General features: G+C 46.7%; 1 long non-coding RNA gene across 3 annotated transcripts in view; it reads right to left on the reverse strand.

The window, feature by feature from the left end:
* Window positions 1-544: 544 nt before the first annotated feature.
* LOC132400798 (uncharacterized) overlaps window positions 545-23,748 on the reverse strand; it is a 35,645-nt gene continuing 12,441 nt past the window's right edge. For 2 of the 3 annotated variants that reach the window (XR_009514371.1, XR_009514372.1), the window contains one exon: window positions 545-1,114. This is a non-coding gene — a long non-coding RNA (uncharacterized LOC132400798). Of the gene's footprint in view, window positions 1,115-9,961; window positions 10,085-11,538; window positions 11,977-23,748 lie in introns of those variants that run through there. The other variant, XR_009514370.1, reaches the window with a different exon arrangement.

The raw sequence follows: 23,748 nt of genomic DNA on the forward strand, positions 1-23,748 counted from the left end.
TCTCACACACACACACACAGACCCACTTTCACACACACACACACACAGACCCACTCTCACACACACACACACAGACCCACTCTCTCACACACACACACACACACACACACACACACACACAGACACACACTCTCACACACACACACAGACCCACTTTCACACACACACACACACACACCTCGACGGGTGAGGTAGCACCCGTGCAGGGGAATAAACAGTTGGTGTTTCAGGCCAAGACCCTTCATCAGGACTGGAAAGGAAGGGGGCTGAGGCCAGAATGAGGAGGTGGTGGCAAGGGGAGGGAGTGCAAGCTGGAAGTAGATAGGTGAGACCAGGTGAGGGGTGAAGGTGGGTGGGAATGATGTGAGAAGCCTAAGAGGTGATGGGTGGAAGAGGTCTACCCCACTTCCTTTGCAGTCCTGATGAAAGGTCTCATCCCAAAACATCAACAGTTCATTTGCCTCCACAGATGCTGAGTTACTCCAGCATTTAGTGTGTGTTGCTCTGGATTCCGGTAGCTCTGGTGTCTCTGTGTTACCAGTTTCTCAGCACCCTGGAATCTACGTGAGGGGCAAGTGACAGCCAACTGTAACATCGCCAACTGCTGCGGGAAGCTGCCCCTCATTGGGGTCTCACCACGTCCCAGTTAAACCCTGCTAAGATTCTAAATGATAACCAGGCGTACAAACTGACAAACAGAAGATCTTTATTGATAAAAGCACTTTGGAAAAGCACCGTCCCCCGTGGCAACCTCTTCTGCAGAGATAGTCAGATGTTGGGGCAGGCTTTAAGCTGTATGTCAACAACACACACACAGCAGCAGTTCTTAAAGGGATACACACCCATCTGAAGCAACGCACACAGGAGGCTGGGAGAGCTCAGCAAGCTGTAGTGTAGCAGCTAACATAGTGTTTTACAGCACCGGCAATCAGGGGGTCCGTTCCTGCCACTGTCTGCAAGGAGTTTGTACAGTCAGCCCACGACCACATGAATTCCTGAGGATGCTCCGGTTTCTTTAAGGAGTCCAAAGACCCACGGGTGAGGGTTACTGTACTGTGGGCATGCTACATTGATGTCAGAGGCTGCTTCCCGGCTCATCCTCGGACTGCCCCGGCTGTTGACACAAACAGCACATTTCAGTCACAGGAAATTCGACAAATGTTAGAAATCCACAAAATGCTAGAGGAACTCAGAGGGCCAGGCAGCATAGTCAACGTTTCAGGCCAAGACCCTAGATCAGGACTGGAAAAGAAGGGGGAAGAAGCCAGAATGAGAAAGTGGGAGGAGGGGAAGGAGTACAGGCAGGCAGGTGACAGGTGAGACCAGGTGAGGGGAAGGTGGGTGTTGTGGAAGGAGGAATGAAGTGAGAAGCTGGGAGGTGATAGGTGAGACCAGGTGAGGGGAAGGTGGGTGGGCGCGAGAGGGAGATGAAATGAGAAGTGGGATGGTGATAAGTGAATGAGATAAAGGGTTGAAGAACACCTGACAGATTTCACTGTATGTTTTGCTGTTCATGTGACAAATAAAGCTAATCCTTAATCTTTAATCTTTTAAAGGGAGCAAAGAAACAGGTGCCCCTGGTGAGTTTAAAAGGAACGCCTGAGCCAGATAATGAACCGTCAGGTTATCTGAAGAGTTGGATACTGGATTATTGGAATATATTGTTTCTTAAATAAGGAGACTAAAATTCCACACGTTGCTTCATGGTGTGACCTCACCAGTGCCATGAGCAGCTGTAGTAAGATGTCCATACTCCTTCAAGTCAATGATAATAAACTTAGATTGGACTTTGAACTGTCAGGCATCATCTATGGAGAGGGATAAACAGATGAGATCCTTCACCTGGAAGTAGGTGCCGCTGATACAAGTTCCCTACAGACAGTGGTGGGAATTGAACCCTGACTGGGGACATGGTAAAGCGTGCCATCTATCCCAGAGCCTTGATCCTGTATTCACCAGGTTCAATTCAATTGTAATATTGTGGAACTTTTGAAAAATAAAGTGAATTTTGCCCTGAAATGCCAAATGTTTATTCCCCTCCATGGATGCTGCCTGACCTGCCGAGTCTCTCCAACATTTTGCGTGCATAGCTGCAATTTGTTGGAATAACATGCAATCGGCTGGAAAACGTGCCCATCTGACACAGCTGTGTACTGAGAGTGCAGGATTACTGGAGGTCTATGGGCTCGGAATGGAGGCTATTCAGGAAGGAGCTTGGTAGATGATTCCTGAGCGAAAGGGTTACTTGGCGAGGATACGTTTGCCGGTGTGGACTGACCAAGACAGAGATGGCCGAAGGTCAGAGAATGGAAATGTATCGTGGAATTGGAGGACTGTCTGTGTGTGCGGGAGAGGGAGGAAAGCAGCTCAATTTGCTGTTGCATTCTGCCACTTGTTGAGCTCTGTGTTAGCATCGGACTGCGTGGCAACACGTGGGGGCTGGCTTCTGGCACATTGTTAGGTTGTGTTGGTTGTTAACAGAAATGACACTTTTCACTGCACGTTTCGATGTCTGTGTAATAAGTAAGTCTCAAATTGAATTAGAATCTGTCCAGCAGCGGTATTTTGCGGGATTTGAAAGCTGGAATTCTGGAACTGGATAGATTGGTAGATCAGAAATCTGGAGAAGAAGGTGAGAAGTCGTTCCCATGGATGGGTAGATGGAGAGGAAAGGTTTGGAGGGAATTGGACCAAACACAGGCATCTGGGACTGGCTGAGTTAGCCAATGGCTGGCATGGGTAATTTAGGCCGAAGAGCCTGTTTTCATGCTGTGCCCTCTGTAACTCCAGAGAAATCATGAAGTTTGGGGTCAAGAAGACAACAGCTGAAAGGAAGATGGGCCACCAACACTGGGCTGTTGAATTTGGAAAGAGGAAGATGGATAGTCAGGCGCTGTTGCCACACTTAAGATAAGTTTAGATACGCACATGGATGGGAGGGGAATGGGGGGCTATGGGCCAGCTGCAAGTCAATGTAACTAGGCAGAATAACAGTTCGCATGGACTAGATGGGCTGAAGGGCTCCGTAGTGCTCTGTGCTTTAAGTACAGAGGTCAGAAAGGTTCAGACAGTCATCAATGAGAAGCAACACATAACATTGATCAGAGACAGGCCTCTCACTCTCAACTCTGGTTCTTCGGCAAAGAGCCCCACTGAAACTCTCCTCATCTTTCCACTGGCTCTGCAGCAGGGCATCACCTGACCCAGACCTTGTCACAGCAAGTTTCCGTTCTCCCCCCTGTATATAAGCAGTAAATCTTACAGTGAACCAGAAGCAGCCTGGGTGTGACCACATCTGAAGCATACTCTCTTTTATTTGTTGGTTTAAGTGCAGGTTGCCAGGCAACGACTGCATCAGGCCTCTCCCTGGCTGCCTGTTGAGATGCCTGTGAGTGGTGGGAGATAAGGCCTCTGAAATCGATAAGCTGAGGGAAGTCTGCATCACAGAGATAAAGACAAGAGAACGCTGTGCACACATACCTGGGAAGAAGGCGGAGGCGACTGCACTCAGTAATGGTTCAGTCAAACAGATGAGCATAACAGAGCCGACGCTGTCCAAATATTGATTCCAGGCAACCACAGCAGCCTGAGGCCTTTACCCAGCTCACTGGTTCTGAGCGCAATCTGTCACTGAGGACCCTCACCACCTGGTACATGCCCTCTTCTCATTGCTGCCATCAGGAAGGAGACCATAAGACAATGGAGTAAAATAGGCCATTCAGCCCATCAAGTCTGCTTCATCATTCCATTATAGTCAATGACTTGGCCTCCACAGCCATCTGTGGCAATGAATTCCTCAGATTCACCACCATCTGGTGAAAGAAATTCATATCTCTGTTCTAGAGGGACGTCCTTGTATTCTGAGCTTGTTCCCTCTGGTCTTAAACTCCCCCACTATAGGAAACATCCTCTCTCCACAACCTCACTATCTTGACCTTTCAACATTTGATTAGTTTCAATAAGATCCCCCTCATACAATGAAGTACAGGAGTCTGAGAACCTACACTAAACAATTTAGCAACAATTTCTTCCCACCTGCCATCAGGTGGCTGAATGGTCCACGAACCCTTAGAAAATAACACACTATTCCTCCTTTGTACGTTTTCTGTAACATAGCAATTTGAATGCCTTGCACTGTGCTGCTGCCACAAAACAACAAATAGGCCAATAGGCAGGAAGCACATGAGTCCATGAGCCTTAGGTCTCATACCACCAGGTTCATCAAGAAGGAGTTATTATCATCAAGGAGGAGTTCTAAAACCATCAGATTCATCAGAAAGGAGTTACTATCATCAGGAAGGAGTTCCACACCATCAGGCTCATCGGGAAGGAGTTACTATTATCAAGAAGGCGTTCCACATCATCATGTTCATCAGGAAGGAGTTCCACACCATCAGGCTCATCAGGAAGGAAAGATGTGAAATACTGTATACATATTCCTCAGTATCCATTCAGCATTCACGTAAATGTCTTAATCTGGTTTTAAGCTGATTCAGAGGGCAGATTCTCCAGCACAAGAAGTTCTGGGGGATTCTGGAGTTGAATATCAGAGGCCAGACAAGGATTGTTCACAAGACTACTGATGGTTATGAGGATAAGTGCTAACAATCCACTGCCAGCATTTCTCAACAAGACCCTATCCCAAGTACCTCAAAACTGAATGAGCAAACAAATCACTTATATCCACGTCAGTCCATTGCCTCCTCCATAGTCACAATGAAGGGTCTCAGGTTCGAGGAGCAACATCTCATATTCCGTCTGGGTACATTGATTTCTCTAACCTGGTAATTTTTCACCCTCCTCCTTCTCTCTTTTTCCATTCCCGATTCTGGTTTCCCACCCCTTCTCTTCTCCTCACCTGCCCATCACTCTTACATGCCCCTCCTCCTTCCTGATGGACTACTTCCCTCCCCTATCAGCTCCCTACTTCTTCAGCCCTTTGCCACTTCCACCTATCACAGTCCAGCTATCCATCCCTCCTTCCCCACTCATCCTGCTCACCTGGCTTCACCTATCACCTTCCAGCTTGTACTCCTCCCCCTCAGCCTTCTTATTCTGGCATCTGCTCCCTTCCTTCCCAGTCCTGATGAAGGTTCTCGGCCTGAAACAGTGACTGTTCGTTCCTCTCCACAGATGCTGCCTGACCTGCTGATTTTCTTCAGCATTTTCTGTGTGTTGCTCTTTGATTTCCAGCATCTTCAGAACCTCTTGTGTCCATGAATTACTAGTCTGGCTTCCTGTATTTAATAGACGCTCTTGCTCAGATGTTTTACAGTCACCTGAGGCGGATGACAAGCCGTCAGGACTCCACCTCAACCGAGAGGTTGTTCATCTGACTGTGGCACTCCCTCACTCCTGTATTGGGAATGGCAAATAGATTGTGGGAATTCCCGGAGCAGGGCTCGAATCTTTGAGGTGGGAAAGCGCGACAACCAGCAGGCATAGCTGACATTCCAGTGGCTCCATCCATGGAGTTTCCTGGAATGTTTTCTCCCATTAAATAACTGTGTGGTATCCCTGTTGTAGTGAGAAAAGAACTTGAAACTGCTTTATAAAACAATTCTCATTTCCCACTTCAAATGGGTTATTTAAAGTTACTTCCATCTCACTCTGGATCAGAGAATGCAGCTTCGTTCTCCTTCCTCTGAAACTCTGGGGTGCTTGAGCTTTATCTACCCAGAGACTCTCTGATGACTCCTCTTCTACATGGCATCTGGGATTCTGCACCAAGCTCTTTATTGTCCATTTCCCATTATCTTTGGAAGGAGGTGCAAGGCCATGGGACCACGAGACATATGGGCAGAAAAAGGCCATTCGGCCCAATGAGTCTGCTGCACCATACCATCATGGCTGATTTATTTTCCCCAATTCTCCTGCCTTCTCCTCCTAACCTTTGATGCCGTTATTATCACCTATGACCCAATGACTTGGCCTCCACAGCCATCTGTAACAATGAATTCCACAGATTCACTACCTTCTGGCAAAATGCTCCTCATCTCTGTTCTAAGGGATATCCTTCTATTCTGAGGCTGCGCCCTCTGGATGCAGACTCTCCTGATATTGGAAACATACTCTCCATACTCTATCTAGGCCTTTCAATATTCAGTTTGTCTCAATGGGATCCCACCTCTTTCTCCTAAACTCCAGTGAGTACAGGCCCAGAGCCATCAACAGCTCCTCATTCCTGGAATCATTCTCACGAACTTCTTTTGGATCCTCTCCAATGCCAGCGCCAGCACATCTTTTCTTAGATAAAGGACCCAAAACTGTTCACAATACGGCAAACGTGGGCTGACCAATGCCTTATAAAGCCTCAGCATTACATCCTTACTTTTATATTCTAGTCCTCTGGAAATGAATGCTTACATTTCGTTTGCCTTCTTTACCATCATCTCAAACTGCAAGTTAACCTTTCAGGAATCCTGCACTATGACTCCCAAGTCACTTTGCAGCTCTGATTTCTGAATTTGCTCCCCATTTGGAAAATAGTCTACATCTTAATTTCTTCTGTAAAAGTGCATGACCATAAACTTCCATATACACTCTTCCATCTTCCACCCTTTGTCCATTCTCCTGATCTGTCCAAGTCCTTCTGCAGATACGCCACTCCCTCATGAATATTGGGCAAAAGGGTATCTTCACCCAATTACCATAAACACAAGAGATTCTGCAGATGTTGGAAATCCAGAGCAACACCCACAAAACGTTGGAGGTAGTCAGTGGCATCTATGGAGAGTAATAAACTTTACATATTTCAGCCAAAACCAGTGCATTATAAATTCTCAGCATTACCTCCTGATGAAGAGTTTTGTTTACACTCCTCCCCCCATCTTCTTACTCTGGCTTCTGACTGCTTCCTTTTCGGTCCCGTTGAAGAGTCTCGGCCTGAACCACAGGCAGTTTATTCCTCTCCATCTCTGCCTGATCTGCTGAATTCCTCCAACATTTTGTGTGTTTCACACGATTACTTGCTGAAGTTTTTCCAGTGCTGTATCTGTGCCTGCAGCTCCCTGATTGAAGCATTCCCTGGGCTAGTGACATACAAAAAAATGCTGGAGGGATCCAAGCTGCTGGATACAAATGGAATTATTTAAATTGCTCGAACTCAGATTGAGAAATTGGGGTTTGCTTTGAAGCAGCCTACCTTTTTTCATGATGACTGCTGCTCTTTGCAACCTGTACATCAGAGTTCTCTCAGTCCCTGAAAACAATCACAGCTACCTGAGCACCATAAGCACAAGGTGGGAAGTTGTGAGTGTGGATGCAAGGGACTGCTAAGGCACATTAGCAGCTTTTTTCTCTGCGCCATTACAATCAAGACATTTCAAACCCCAGACATACTTTTCCTCAAATTATAATAGTGTTGGAATACTCAGCAGCTTTAGAATATTTGTAGAACATAGAACTGTACAGCATTGGCCAGGCCATTAGGCCCACCTTGTGCCAATCCCAGTTCCAAACATCAGATGAGGTGCTATCTATCCAATGGTCATCCTTTGATCATTATATCCTCGAGCTAAATTTGCAATTTGCTCACCACTGAAACAGGCTCACGGCAGATGCCATCTCCCTGGCCCTACAATCGTCTCTGGAGTTCTGGACAGTAGCCACACCTATGTCAGACTACTGTGTATTGACTTGAGCCCCACCTTCAATATGACAACTCCAGGCAAACTTGTCACCAAACACGCACCCTGGGAGTCAATGCCTCTCTCTGCAATTGGATCCTCGACTGCCTAACCAACAGACCATCCGTAAGGATAGTCTTAGAACATCATAGGCCATTCAGACATCCAGTCCGTGCCAAATTATTACTCTGTCTAGTTCTATCGACCTACGTCTGGACCATAACCCTCCATATCCCTTCCATCCATGTATCTACCCTAATTCCTGACCTTTTCAACCTTTCCCTGTAACTCAGATCCTCAAGTCCTGGCAATATGCTCGTAAATTTTCTCTGCATTCTTTCAATGTTATTGACATGTTTCCTGTAGGTAGGGTCACCAAAACTGCATGTAATAATCTAAATTAGGCCTCACCAAATACTTATACAATTTCAACATAACATTGTAACTCCTGTACTCAATACAGAAAGGCCCTGTGGCAAAGTCTTTCCTTATGACTCTATCCATCTGTGACTCCACTTTCAAGGAATTATGGATCTGTATTCCCAGATCCCTCTGTCCTACCACACTCCTCAGTGCCCTACTGCTCACCATCTAAGCCCTACCTGGTTTTGTCCTGCTAAAGTCACGGCATCAAATTCCATCTGCCATTTTTCCAGCTGGTCCAGATCCCACTGCAAGCTATGTTAGCCTTCCTCTCTGTCCACTACACCTCCAGTCTTGGTGCCATCTAGAAATTTGCTGATCCAATTAACTACATTATCATCCAGGTCATTGATATAGCTGACGAACAACAAAGGACCCAGCTCCGATCCCTCGTCATAAGCCTCCAATCAGAGAGGCAACCATCTACAACCACTCTCTTCTGTGAAGCCAGTGTCTAATCCAACTTACTACCTCATCTTCAACGCTGAGCAACCGAACTTTCTTGATCAACCTCCCACATGGGACCTTGTCAAAGGCCTTCGCATGGATAGGCAGCAACACCCACTGACATGATTATTTTAAACATGGTGCTCCACAATGTTGTGCCCCGTACACTCATGACTGCATGGTCGGATTCCACTCGAACTCCATGATGCTACCATAGTAGGCCTCATCTCATGCATCAGAGAGTCAGAGTACAGGATGGAGATGGAGAGATGACATCATGACAACAGGCTTTCTCTCAATGTCAACAATCAAAAGAGCAGATCGTTGACTTCAGGAAGGGGGACAGTGCAGATCTTCCCCTCTACATTAACGATGTTGAGATTGAGCGGGCTGAGAGCTTCAAGCTCCTTTGAGTGATTATCAGCAATAGCCCATCCTGGTCCAACCACGTCAACACACAGCCAAGAAAACTCACCAGCACCTCTACTTCCTCAGGAGGCTGGAGAGATTCCTCACTGGTGCTCACTAATTTTTTTACTGCTGCGTCATAGAAGGCGTGCTGTCTGGATACATAACAGCTCTGCCCATGATCGCAAGACACTGCAGAGAACTGTGGACACAACACAATGCATCACAGGAGCCAGCCTCCCCTCCATGGACTCTGTCTTTACTTCTCTCTGCTTTGGTAAAGCAGCCAGCATAATCAAAGACCCCACTCACCCCAGACATTGTCTCCCACCGAGTAGAAAGTACAAAGCCTGAAAGCACGTAACATCAGGTTCAAGGACAACTTCTGTCCCACTGTCACCAGGCCCTTTAATGGGCCTCTTGTATGATAAGTTAGACTCTTGACCTCACAGTCTATCTCGTTACGATCATTTACCTTTGCTGCACTTCCTCTGCATTATTACTGTTTTACCTCATTCTACTTCAATGGAGTGTGCAATGATTGAGGGACGTCCTTGTATGCTGAGGCTGTGCCTCTGGGGTGGGTGGCAAGAGGTGATACCAGGCTCCATGGTTCTGGAGGGGAAGGGTACAAGCAGCAGGTGGGCTGTATCCTGTCCTTACTGCGGACTATCCGCACCTCACGCTCTCTCTGGCGAAGCATCCTTACAACACAGGGAGGCTGCTTCAGGCCAGCTGTCAACGTGTCACCCTTCAGCCTGTACGTTCCTCTTGGCTTAAAGGGCTGGAGTTGGCTCTGTTCAGGCTGTTACTCAACCAGTCAGAAGGGTGACTGGTGTAACCACTGTGCCACAAACGGTCAACCCTGAGTTACAACAGTCCTTGGTGCTGTGCCAAGACAGTGAGGCCAAGTCACGGGTTCCTGCTTCCCTTTCACTGGTATTCATACACAGCTCCAGTCAGAGGCAGGTTTATTATCACTGACATGTTGTGAAATTTGTTATAAATGGGCTCACTTTCAAGGACTCTACAACTCGTGTCCTCAGTTTACTTACTATATTTGTTTGTTTGCTTGCTTATATCTGTGGAGTTTGTCCTCCTTTGCGCATTGGTTGTTTCTCAATCTTTGTGTGTAGCTTTCCATTCATTCTATTGTATTTTTGTTCTACTTTGAATGCCTGCAAGAAAATTAATCTCAGGGTATATGGTGACATATACGTACATTGTTAGTATATTCACTTTGAATCTGGAACTGTTTTGTGGCAGCAGTACATGAACTAAACTATAAATTACAAGATGGCGCTACTGAACAGGTGCAACAGCTTTCTGGTGGTCAAAAAGCTGAAAAATCTGACTAAAAACATCATAAAAATGTTTTTGCTAAGGAAAGTTATGTTAAATTATTGCTGCAAACTGTGAAGGGGAGGCGAGTTCAGGGGAGGAGCTGAGACGGTGTATTGCAGAGCCGTTGCAGATGGAGTTCTGATACCCGTACAGCAGGCCCAGGAGCGAGGTTGGATCACCTTGGGTGCTGAAAGGAGAAACTGGGACCCCGGCAGAGAAGTTCCGATACTCATTCTACAGGCCTGGGTGTGAGGATGGATCACTCTGGGCACCGAGCTGATATGAAGAGCTTGAGAGCATCTTTGGGCTGGGTGACAGAATCTGAGCCCGGAGCGAGTGACTGAGCACTGTGATCTAGGCCCAGAGTGTTTCACAGCAGCGGAGCCTGAGTCCTAGTGTGAGGTACGATACATTGTTTAGACAACTTAAACACCAGACCCGATTTCACTCGCTGTCTGCAATTCTCACCCCTCTCTCCTGGGCACCAGAGCCTTTCACTGTTCCATTGTTAGGTCAAGTTAAACACCAGACCAGATAGACTCACAGACAAGGTGTCAGGATCTGAGAGATGATTTCACTCATTCTCCGCAATGGTTACTCCTCTCTCCATGATGCTGAAGACTACCGTGGCTGCTGAGCTCCATAGGCTCCATATCTCAGAAAGGATGTGTGATCATTGGGGAGGATCCAAAGGAGGTTAACGAGGATGATTCCAGGAATGAAGGGATTAACATATGAGGAGCACTTGGCAGCTTTGAGCCTGTACTCACTGGAATTTAGAAGAATGCAGGGAATCTCATTGAAGCCTACCAAAAGTTGAAAGGATTAGATAAGGTGGACATGGAGAGGATGTTTCCTCTGGTGGGGGTATCCAGAACTGGAGGGCACAGCCTAAAAATTCAGGGGATCTTTTAGAGCGGAAGTAAGGAGGAATTTTTTAGCCAAAAAGTGGTCAATCTGTGGAATGCTCTGCCACAGACCACGGTGGAGGCCAAGTCTGTGGGCGTATTCACAGCAAAAGTTGATAGCTTCCTGATCGGTCAGGGCATCAAGGGATATGGTGAGAGGGCAGATGTATTGAGTTGAATGGGATCCGGGAACAGACGTGATAACATGGCAGATCAGAATCAATGGGCTGAATGGTCTAATTCTGCTCCTGCATGTTACGGTCTTATGGCCTCCATGCCCGCTAATATGAGGAATTGCTAAGCCAGGCTTTGGGCCTACTCCGAGTTGCTCCGGGTTTCAGATCTGAGGTCTCAATTCGGTTCAGAATGCTGTTGTTTACCTCAATTGTTTGTATGATTTGTATTTTTTTCTCTTTTTCTTGCACATTGGGTGCTGGTCTTTTACTTTAAGTCTTATTTCTTTTTTTCTCTTTACTTGAGGTCTTTCGGGTTTCTTGCTTTGCAGCTGTAAGCAAACAAATCTACATATTGTATAATTTATACATTCTTTGATAATAAATGTACTTGAATCTTGAATATATTAAAAGTAATTAAATAGGCCAAGCATAAAGAAAACAATAATAGTGAAGTTGTGTCTATGGGTTCACTGTCCACTCAGAAATCTGATGGCACGGGGGAAGAAGATGTTCCTAAAACACTGAGTGTGTGTCCTCAGGCTACTGTATCTCCTCCCTGTTGAGGACATATCCTGCTGGGGAGGGGTGGGGATTTTTAATGACAGATGTTGTCTTTTTGATGCATCACCTTTTGCTTGGGAGGCTAGTGCCTCTGATGGATCTGACAGAGTTTACAACCCTCTGCAGCTTTTCTGATCATGTGCGATGGCCTCTCCATACCAGGCAGTGATGAAGTCCTCTCCCCTTGACACATCAGGAAACCGGGAGGAAGGCTCAGTCACCCACTTCCTTGGAACCCAACCTCCCCACTTCTCTCTGCCCTCCACATCCTTGGGACAAGATCAAGGATGCTTGAAGGCTTATCAAAGAAGATGTTGTTGGTTGTGGGGGAAGTTCAACCATAGGAGGAGTTTCTGGCTGCCTCGGTCCTAGCAGAATATATAAGTATTTCGATGGTCGAGGTCTGATTAGGGATATTCAACATAGCTCTGTGATTGGTAGATCATGTTCAACCAATCCTATGGAGTTTTTCAAGGAGGTTCCTAGAAAAGTTGATGGAAGGAAGGTGGTGGATGTTGTCTACATGAACTTCAGCAAGGCCTTTGACAGAGTTCCACGTGGGAGGCTGGTCTCAAAGACCATGAGAAATAGAAGGACTAGGTCATTTGAGTCGCCTCTGCCATTCAATCATGGCTGACTTATTACTTACCATCCCTCTCAACCCCATTCTCCTGCCTTCTCCCCATATCTTACGATACTCTTTTTAATTACAAAACTATTAATTAATTAAGATTTCTGGTAAGAATGGTGGCACATTTGTCCACGGTGGTTTCTACAGGGTCAAGAGAAGGTGCTATTTAAACGCATTATTAATGATTGCAAGCTGCTGCTATACGTTAAGAACTGAAAGGACTGCAGGTCTACAGCATCAGCAAGTTGCTCGCTGGCAGACATGATGAAGGAACTGCACAAAGGCTTATGCTCTAATTGCGAGTGGCTGCCTTGGTTGCTTTTCGTGTGATCGCAGAACTCTTTTGGACATTGTTAATGTGGAATGCCGTATGTTCAACTCACTGACTTATTGGTGGAGAGCAGGGGCGGATGGCGGGGGATCTGCGTGGCCTCGATCATAGTGAGGAATAGGGCTGAAGCCGCAGGGACGCCTGTTTGCAGCCGCTGAGAGAGGCGTCAAAGTCAGAGCACTCCACCGGGGACAGTGTGGTGTCCAGGACAAAGTAGATGCTGTTCGCTCGGCACTGTTGAGGTCGACTGCAGATTCTGGCAGCAGTCAGTGGCCTTGAGGCCTCAAGCCAGGGGGTCTCCTGTTTACAGCCATCAGCAGAGAGGTATCCATGCCGGTGTGCTCTGCCGGGGGTAGAGTGGTGCGTGGTGCCACACTCAGGCTGGCGTTGGAGCTGACTGTGGTCAGACAAGCTGTACTGTGGTCAACTGAAGATTTCAATGGACTGATGGGTCTGGACTATATTTTGTGCCATTGTACTTTGCTGATGTGTGTGTGCTCGATTGTGATACTGGTGGAGCTTGTGGTCTTCTGTGCTTTGTGCTGTGTGTGACTGTCGGTCCTGCACTTTGCACCTTGACCCCGGAATAACCCTGTTTTATTTGGTTGCATTAATGTATGGTTGAATGACAATTAAACTTGAAATTGAATTGAATATCAATCTTCACCTTAAATATACCCAGTGGGTTGCCCTTCACTGCCAGAAGGTTCAGTAAATCGGATTCGATATTGGTTTCACAGGAGAAACCGGAGAGTGACAGTAGATGGTTGCCTCTCTGACTGCAGGCCTGTGACTAGTGGTGTACTGCAGGGATCAGTGCCGGGTCCGTTGTCGTTTGTCATCTATATCAATAATCTAGATGATAATGTGGTTAACTGAATCAGCAAATTTGTGGATGATACCAAGATTGGAACGTAGTGAATAGTGAGGAAGGCTATCACATTTTCGCAGTGGAATCGGGATCAGCTGGAAACACAGGCTGAGAAATGGCCAATAGAATTTAACGCAGACAAGTGTGTGTCGTTTGACTTTGGGAAGACAAGCCAGGGTAGGACTTACACGGTGAGTGGTAGGCCACTGAGGAGTGCGGTAAAACAGATAGATCTGGGAATACATGTCCATTATTCCCTGAAAGGGGCGTCACAGGGAGTAGTGAGTTTCTGCAACTCTGACCTTCATAAATCAAAGTATTGTGTGGAGGATCTGGGATGTTATGTTGAAGTTGTGTAAAGCCTTGATGAAGCCAAATTTGGAGTATTGTATGCAATTCTAGTCACCTACCTACAGGGTATAAATATGACTGAAAGAGCACAGAGCAAATTTACAAGGATGTGGCCAGAACTTGAGGACCCGAGTTACAGGGATAGTTGAATAGGTTAGGGCTTTATTCCCTGGGTTGACAGAGGTGTAGGTAGATGGGACAAGACAGAATAATGGGGCGGCATGGGCTGAGGAGTCTATTCTGGGCTGCTGTGCTTAGTGAAGCTATGACTCTATGACTATAACAGCTTCTCTGTGGCTTACCCATCAGCAGGTCTCACCCCTTCCTGCGTAACAGCCTCGTGTTTCTACAGTACTAATGAGAGTTACCTGTTGCCAAGGTTACTATTTGCGTAGATCAAAGTCAAAAGTCAAAGTCGAGTTTATTGTCATCTGCCGAAGTACGTGTGTGCACAGGTGCAGTGAAAAACTTCACAGCAGCGCCTTCCGTCGTTTAAACTCCGCTCGCTAGCAAAACATAAATCATACACAATTTTTACAAGAAAGAAGACCATTAGAAGAGCAAAAGCACAGTCCATTTATACTGAACTGTAGTGATTAGGGTTGTGCCAGTTGAAGGGAAGTGATGGCCTGGGACTTCAGGCTTCTGTACCTCCTCTCCTGCCTGATGGTATCTGTGAGAAGATGGCATGGCCTGGATGCTGGGTATCTTTGAAGATGAATGCATCCTCCTGTAGATGCATGTGGTTGTGATGTATTGGGCTGAAGCCTCTAATCTCTGCAGTCCTCATGCGTTTGAATTGCTGTACCAGACTGTGATGCCTCCAGTCGGGGCACTTTCCACAGTATCTCTGCAGAGATTTGTTAGTGTTCAGGCTCTGTTGCTCCTGGCGGAAGGCAGCTGCAAGAAGGAGACATGACGGGGGTTCACAGTGCACGCGCTGTGTCTACCTGGCCGCCAGAAGCCAGCTTGGTCACTGAGGAGAAAGACAGACTGCCAGTGCTGCTAGAATCTGTTAGAGGATCAACCACCGCTATTGGGGAGTGGGGGGGGGGGGAGGAATTATCAACGTTTTGGGTCAAAACCCTGCATCAAGACTTGAGAAGACAACTCCTAAACTGAGAACTTGCGTTGTTGCAAAAGTAAACAGCAAACCGCCCTGGTGTTTACTGTGAAGCAAACTCCTATAAACACACAATGACACAACGCACAGTTTGTTTACTCCAAGCAAGGATCTCTTCCAAAAGGTTAAAAGTTCAAAGGGAATATACACTCAGCTAAAAATCTGAATTCATAGAACACATAATAGGACAGGCCCTTTGGCCCACAGTGCGGTGCTGACCTTTTACCCTACTCCCACATAGCCCCCCATTTCTCTATCATCCATGTGCCTATCTAGAGTCTCTTCATTGTATCTGCCTCTAGCACCAGCTCATTCCACACACCATTAGACCATTAGACATAAGAGCAGAACTAAGTCATTGTACTAATCAAGTCTGCTCTGCCATTCCATCATAGCTGAACCCACTACTCTCTGTGTAAGAACTTACCTGACATTCTCCCTGGACCATCACCTTAAAATCATGCCCCCTCATATTAACCATTTCCACCCTGGGGAAAAGTCTCTGGCAGTCCACTCTATCTATGCCTCATATCATCTTGTACATTTCTATCAGACAACCCCTCATCTTCCTTCACTCCAAAGAGAAAATCCCTAACTCGCTCCATCTATCCTCATAAGACATGCTCTCTAATCCAGGCAGCATCTTGGTAACAACAACACACACAAAATGCTGGTGGAACACAGCAAGCCAGGCAGCATCTATAGGGAGAAACACTGTCGACGTTTCGGGCCGAGACCCTTCGTCAGGACTATCGTTAGTCCTTCGTTAGGCTTGAGGCCTAGTCCCTCACTACAACCAAGGTGACACTGCTGCTTCGCCACCTGTGTTGTCACCAAACAAGGGAAGCAGGCCTTCAATGTCCAACAGGGTCTTGCAATCACAAAAGAAGCATCCAAGACAGTCACTACACACCACCTTCCGCCAACTGGAAGGCATGAACTCCAATGCTTCTGAGTAGCAGGCAGCAGCATGATCTGCACCAAGGCCAGCTCTTCTGAACCAGTCTGGCTCTTCCTGCAGCCCAATGGCCCAACTCGAATCCTTTGGCCCGAAGGCCTGAGGGGTTGCTATACCCCCCATAATCTTGTGTACCTACATCAAATATCCCCTCAATTTTCTATGTTCTAAGAACTAAAGTTTCAAATTATTTAACCTTCCCCTATAACTCAGGTCCTCAAGTCCCAGCAATATCCTTTTAAATGTTCTCTGTACTATTTCAATCTTATTTACATCTTTCCCATAGGTAGGTGACCAAATCTGCACACAATGCTCCAAATTAGGCCTCAATAGCATTTTATACAACTTCAACATAACATCCCAAATCCTGTATTCAATACATTGATTTATAAAGGCTAATCTGCCAAAAGCTTCCTTTATGACCCTATCTATCTGAGACTCCACTTTTGAGGAATTATGGATCTGTATTCTCAGATCCCTCTGTCCTTCTGCATTCCTCAGTTCCCAACCATTCATCGTGTAGGACCTACCCTGGCTGGCCCTCCCAAAGTGCAACACCTCTTTGGAAAATTCTCCCCACATCCTCATCATCTCACTGCAGATACAGTCACTGACATCCAAGGAGCAATTTACCTATTGAGCTACTGAGAAGTACGGTTTTGCGACGTGGGAGGAATACAGATGGCCAGAGGAAACTCATACAGTCACAGGGAGAACGTGCAACATTCCCCTGATCCTCCCTGAAGGCATTCTCTCATAGTTATATGCAGTAATGAAACACAGAGGAACTTTCTCACAAGCATGCCAGAAATGACTGAGCATTGTCCCTTCAACCATATGTGGAATAATTCAATTGGTTTATTATTGTCACGTAGAACACTACAGCACAGTATAAGCCCTTTCACCAGGATGTTGTGCTGACCTTTGAACCTACTCTAAGATCAATCTAACCCATCCATTCTACATAGCCCTCCATTTTTCTTTCATTAATGTGTCTATCAGAGAGGTTTTTTTAAATACCCCTAATGTACATACCTCACATGTACCAAGATATAGTGAAAAACTTATCCTCAATGTTGTTCACACATAAGGTAAAACAACACCAGAATGCAAAATAATGTGTAACAGATTAAGAGAAAGGGCAGTGCAGGGAGGGCAAGGTTGTAATGAGATAGATTATGAGGCCAAGAGCCTATCTTATCGTACTAGGGGACCATTTGATAGGCTTATAACTGCAGGATAAAAGCTGTCTTCTGGGTCATACTTTTGTATCCTCTACCCAGTGGAAGAAGGAAGAGAGAAGGTTCAGGTGTCTTTGATGAGAGTTAATGGAGGGGAGGCTGGTTTCCATGACATACTGAGCTGTTTCGACAACTTTCTGCAGTACCTCATGGTCACGAGCGGAGCAGGTGCCATAGCAAGCAGACGGGCATCCAGACGAATGCTTTTTTCTGTCAGATGGAAGATGTGGGAAGGAGTAGGTCGATTCTGCTGGCTGCCTTACTGAAGCAGCGAAGTGTAGACAGAGGTGCTGTATTAGTGATGAGTTTGGTCTCAGTCACTTCCAAACATCTTCACTGACCAAAGTTTAACTTTTCCATCTGCTAAGTCTAATTTTTTCAGAACTAAATTATTGGTTATTTTTGTGAAGTGACCTTTCTTTCATCTTTCTGTTTCTGTTTCCAATCACACCCCGAAGCCGTGTGGGTGGGTAGGTAAATGTCCGTTGCAAATTACCCGTATGTAGGTGAGTGGCAGAATCTGGAGATGTAATACAAAAACATATCATATTCCCTCATCTTCCCTCTCCCATCGGGCAGAAGGTACAAAAGCCTGAAAGCATGTATCATCACACTGAAGGAGAACTTCTGCCTCACTGTTGTAGGACTACCGAATGGTTCCTTAGTACGATAAGATTCAATGTTTTTGAAACAGCTTTTTCCCCTCTGCCATCAGGTTTCTGAACGGTCCATGAACCTGCAAAGAACTGACTCACTATTCTGCCTTTCCACCATGTATTTATTTATTGTAACTTACAGAAATGTTTATGTCGCACTGTCCATCACCAGCCAGGACATTTCTACCATCAGAGAGGAGGTACATGAGACTGAAGACGTACACTCAGCCTTTTAGGAACCGCACTCTGAGTGGTCGCAAAACTGCCTGACGTGGAGTTTCCCGTGCACAGGGGTGTGGATCAGCCAGCTCCATCACGGGCAGCAGCCTCCTCACCATCGAGGATGTCTTCAAAAGGCAATGCCTCCATTGTTAAAGACCTTCATCATCCAGCACTTGTCCTCTTCTCATTACTACCATCCTGAAGACCCACACTCAACAAGTCATCTTCCCCTCCACCAACAGGTTCTTGAGCGGTCCATGAATACTACCTCGCTATATTGTTCTCTTTGATTGTTTTATGTATCTTACTGTAACTTGTTGTAATATTTATGTACTGCTGCTGCAAAACGACAGCTTTCATGATGCGTGTCAGCAGTAATGAACTTGATTCTGGTTCTGATGGTGAGTGGATGGGAATGTGGGGGAGAATTAGTTCACGTAGGATTGGTTTAAATGTGTGGTCAGCATGGAGTGGCTTTTCCTTCATCCGTCCACTCTATCTGCCTCTTTCTCTCATGTGCTCGGGAAGATCTCAAGTCCAACACGTGCATATTTGAAATGTGGGGGGAAGCTGGAAGTCCCCGGGAAACCCAGGCAGCGCGGGGGGAGAATGTCCACACTCCTCACAGACAGCGAGCGGCAGGAATTGCTGGTGTTGTACGTCATCACACTCACCACTATCCTGCCGCCCATTACAATCCTGTGCCTCATCGTTTAGCTGCACTGAACTCTTTTGGTAGCTTATTCTGCAGTTATTGTTTCAGCTCAATGCACTGTGTAATAATGTCATATTATGAACAGTATGCAAGACAAGCCGCTCACTGTATTGTGTTAGATGTGACAATAATGAACCAATAGCAGACATCACCCCAAGGTCACTTCTCCACTTTCTGTGTAAGCACCCTCTCTGATAGGAGCCTTGAAGTAGGCCGAAATTCTTCCTGCACTTGCCACCACCATCCCCTTGAGCCACTGGGCCTCAAAGTAACCACAGGAAGGCCCAGTCAGCTGGAGAAGAACATCGGCAGCCGGGTGTGGGGATGGGTCTGACTAGTCAGAAACTGATCATCCCTTCAAATGCCAATGCCTGGTGATCTTCCGGACACTAAATACAAGGCGCTGGTTCACCATCACAGCATGCCCAGAAGATAAAGATTTGCTTTATTCATCACATGTGCGTTGAAACATCAAAACACACAGTGAACTGTGTTGTTGGCATCAACAGCCGACACAGTTCTGGGGCAGTCAACCTGTGCTGCCATGCTAACACAGCATGTCCACAACTTACTAACCCTAACCCGTATGTTTTTGGGATATGGGAGGAAACCAGAGCACCTGGAGGAAACCTGTACAGTCACATGGAGAAGGTACAGATTCCTTACAGGCAACGGTGGGAATCGAACCATGGTCGCTGTCACTGTAAAGCATAATGCTAACCACTACACTACCATGCCTTTCTTAAAGATAGTATAAAGCTGAAAGGTTAGCTTTATTAGTCACATGCGCAGTGAAGTGCATTGTTTGCTTCAATGACCAAGACAGTCCAAAGATCTGCAAGTGTGGCAATGCTCCTGGCACCAAACCACTTCCAAATGTGGGAGGAAACTGGGGCACCTGGAGGAAACCCAAACATTAACCCTGCACCCAACATTCAAGTAAATTTGTTATCAAAGAATGTATAAATTATACAACCTTGAGATTTGCTTGCTCACGGGTAGCCACAAATCAAGAAACCCGAAAGAACCCAGTTAAAAAAAGAATAAAAATAAAAGACCAACATTCAATGCACAAGAGAAAGAAAAAAAAATACAAGTGATGCAAACAAATGAAGCAAACGACAGAACTCCGAACCAAAAATGAGTCCTTAGATCAGAACCACAGAGCAGCCTTGAGTAGGCCCAAAGCCTTGCTTCTCTGTTCATCATATTGGTGGCATGGAGCAAAGCAGCATAAGCAGTCTTCACAGCCTCAACACCATGGAGATGACTACTATAGAGAGTGAGAAAAATCAGCTCTTGCCTCTGATCTGGGCCGGCTTTTAAATTATCCAAACAGCACGTTGTTCCTCCCACTAGGAGCTAGGCACCACTGCTTCAAAAGGCCTTGGGCCTAGACCACACTGCCCAATGACTCACTCTGGGCCCAGATTTCATCCCCCTGCCTGAAACTCCTCTCAAGCCCTTCAAATCAACTCGATTCAACCTTGCACCTGAACAAGTTATATGAGCATTGAAATCAAATTTCCCCTGACAGAACCCCGACTTCTTTTTACAGCACCCACAGTGATCCAAACTCGCTCCCAGGCCAGCTGTACGGCCAAGTACACCAATTCGTCCCCTGAACTCATCTCTCTGAATGCGGTGATAATTTAACACAATTTACCTCAGAGAGGGTATTTTTAGTGATGCTTTTGGTCGGATTTCTTTGCCTTTTGACTACCAGGAAGCAAGCTGTTGCACACGTTCTGTAGTGCCATCTTAACTGGAATGACAAACACAATCGATACAATTACAGAGAAGGCTGATGCACCATCAATAACTCACTCTGAGACGTAAGGCGAGATATCAGCTTTTATTGACTGGAAGAAAGAACAAGCAGTAGCTGACCACCATACTACATCCTGGAGACTGAGGCCGGGCTCAGGCCTCAATCGCCTTTATACAGGGGTCTGTGAGAGGAGCCACAGGAGCAGTCAGCAGGGGGCGTGTCCAGACAGGTATATGTAGTTCACCACAAAGGCAGTGGCTGTACTTCGATTGGAATTTGAGGAGAATTGATGTGTCAGCAAAGACACTCGCACATTTCTACACATGTACCACAGGGAGCATCTTAACTGGCCACATCACCGTCTGGTATGGAGGGGCCACTGTACAGGACTGGAAAAAGCTACAGAAAATTGTAAACTCAGCCAGTTCCATTATGAGCTCTAACCTCCCCAGCACCCAGGAAACCTTCAAAATCAATGCCTCAAGAAGGTGGTATCCATCAGTATGGACCCCCATCCCCCAGGACATGCCCTCTTCTCATTGCTACCATCAGGGAGGAGGTGCAGGAGCCTGAAGACACACACTCAATGTTTCAGTAACAGCTTCATCACATCTGCCATCAGATTTCTGAATGGATAGTGAATCCATGAGCATTTCCTCAGTATTTTTCCCTCTCTTTTTGCACTGCTTATCTGATTTTTTTAATATACAGTCTCTATTGTTATTTATAGTTTTTATTATCATGTACTGCTGCCGCAAAGCAACAAATTTTACGACTTACGCTAGGGATATTAAAACTGATCCTGAAACAGTTGTGGTGCAAACTCCTTACAGGCCCGGACAGTACAACCGGGGGAAACTCACACTGTCCCCAGCACATCCTCGCACTGTGTTGGTCGTTGACATAAACAATGCATTTCATTGTCTGTTTCGATGTACATGTGACAAATCTTTAATTCTGTTGTGATTCCTGCACTGAAAGGTGTGAGGAGAGGGGTGTACAATCGAGGAGCTGGTGGCCTGTGAAAAGCTGTGAAACAGCACCCCTCTCTCTCTAATGAGGGGCAGTCTAACAGAATCACCAAGGGTGCCTGCCACCCTGACAATCCCCTTCTCTCTGTTCTGGGAGAACATCCAGGAATGTGAAAGTCCGGCCGACCAGACCTAAACACACACACTGTAGTTCACAGCAGCTGACAGTGATGTCCACATCCAAACAGCGATAAATACGATGCCCAGAGTTTATTTTTACATTCAATGATTTGCAAAATGGAGTCAGGAAATAAGGTTAATTTGCGGTCAGACTTTGCATGTGTAGATGGAAACCCCCAGGTCTTTTTCGGAAGGCACACTGACAGCTGTAGTTTCCAGTGTAACTTCTGTACAGATCTTCAGGACTAAACAACTGCCACGTCCACAACGCCCTCGAGAAAGGCAGAGGTCTTCCTCTGACTCTCACAGTATCGATCAACAACTCCTGCAAACTTATGGTTTAAACTACAACCACTTCAGTAACCACCCACCAACCTACACTGCTCCCTCAGTAAACCCCTCCCCACACCCTTCCCTCTCTATGTAAACCCCCTCCCCTACACCCCTCTCTCTAACCCTGTCCCCTACACCCCTGTCTCTGTAACCCCCTCCCCACACCCTTCCCACTCTCTGTAACCCCCTCCCCTACACTCCTCTCTCTATAAACCCACTCCCCAAAACTCCTCTCTCTGTAACCCCCTCCCCACACTCCTCTCTCTATAAACCCACTCCCCAAAACACCTCTCTATGTAAACCCCCTCCCCTACACCCCTCTCACCAACCCTGTCCCCTACACCTCTCTCTGTAACCCCACCCCCTACACCCCTCTCTCTGTAACCCCCTCCCCACATCCCTCTCTGTAAACCCCTCCCCTACACCCCTCTCTCTAACCCTGTCCCCTACACCTCTCTCTGTAACCCCCTCCCCACACCCTTCCCTCTCTCTGTAACCCCCTCCCCTATACTCCTCTCTCTATAAACCCACTCCCCAAAACACCTATGTAAACCCCCTCCCCTACACCCCTCTCTCTAACCCTGTCCCCTACACCTCTCTCTGTAACCCCCTCCCCACACTCTTTCCTCTCCGTTACCCCTCCCTATACCCCTTCCCCTCTCTGTAACCTCTCTCCTACACCCCTTCTCTCTCTGTAAACCCATTCCCCTACACCCCTCCCACTCACTGTAACCCCCTCAGTGAATGTGTGTGTGTGAGAGAGCAAGATAGTCTGTGTGTTTGTGTGAGTGTGAGAATGTCTGTGTTTGAGCGTGTGAGTGTGAAAATGTCTGTGTGTTTGAGTGTGTGTGTGTGTGTGTGTGTGTGTGTGTGTGTGTGTGTGTGTGTGTGTGTGTGTGTGTGTGAGTGTGGGTGTGAGTGAGAGAGAGAGAAAGAGAGAGGCTAACTTTACTGGCAGTTTCACATTGATTATTTTGGTGAACATATTGTTCAGGGAACGACTATTTCCCAGCTAGCACTCAACAAATCTCCCGGCTGTAGAACAGCTGGAAATCCCATTCAGTGTTAATGGTTTAAATCACACACAACCAAACACGAAACAAATAACCAGAGGGGATGGTTCTATGGAGGGCTGTGCGTTGCCAGGGGAACGGTGACGCAAGTCTGTTCCACTTATACTCGCTGGCAGGCTGCCAAACCCGCTCTTGATGACTGGGGTAAAGACTAATCCTCGCCCAGGTTTAACCTTCCTCTGTCTCAGTTCTCTCAGCAATGTCCTTTCAGAACCAGCCATTCAAAGGGAAAGAGATTCCAATGTTTTCCCAAAGCAGAGTGAGATTTTGCCTGGAATCAATTCCCGGGAGTAACAACCTCAGTTGAGATAGGATGGGGGGGGGGGGGAATTAGAGAGAAGGGGAGGGGGGGTTACAGAGAGGAAGGAGTGTAGGGGAGGGGGTTACAGAGAGGAAGAGGTGTAGGGGAGGGGTTACAGAGAGGAA

This window comes from Hypanus sabinus, chromosome 10, assembly GCF_030144855.1.
Source record: "Hypanus sabinus isolate sHypSab1 chromosome 10, sHypSab1.hap1, whole genome shotgun sequence".
Lineage (NCBI taxonomy): Eukaryota > Metazoa > Chordata > Chondrichthyes > Myliobatiformes > Dasyatidae > Hypanus > Hypanus sabinus.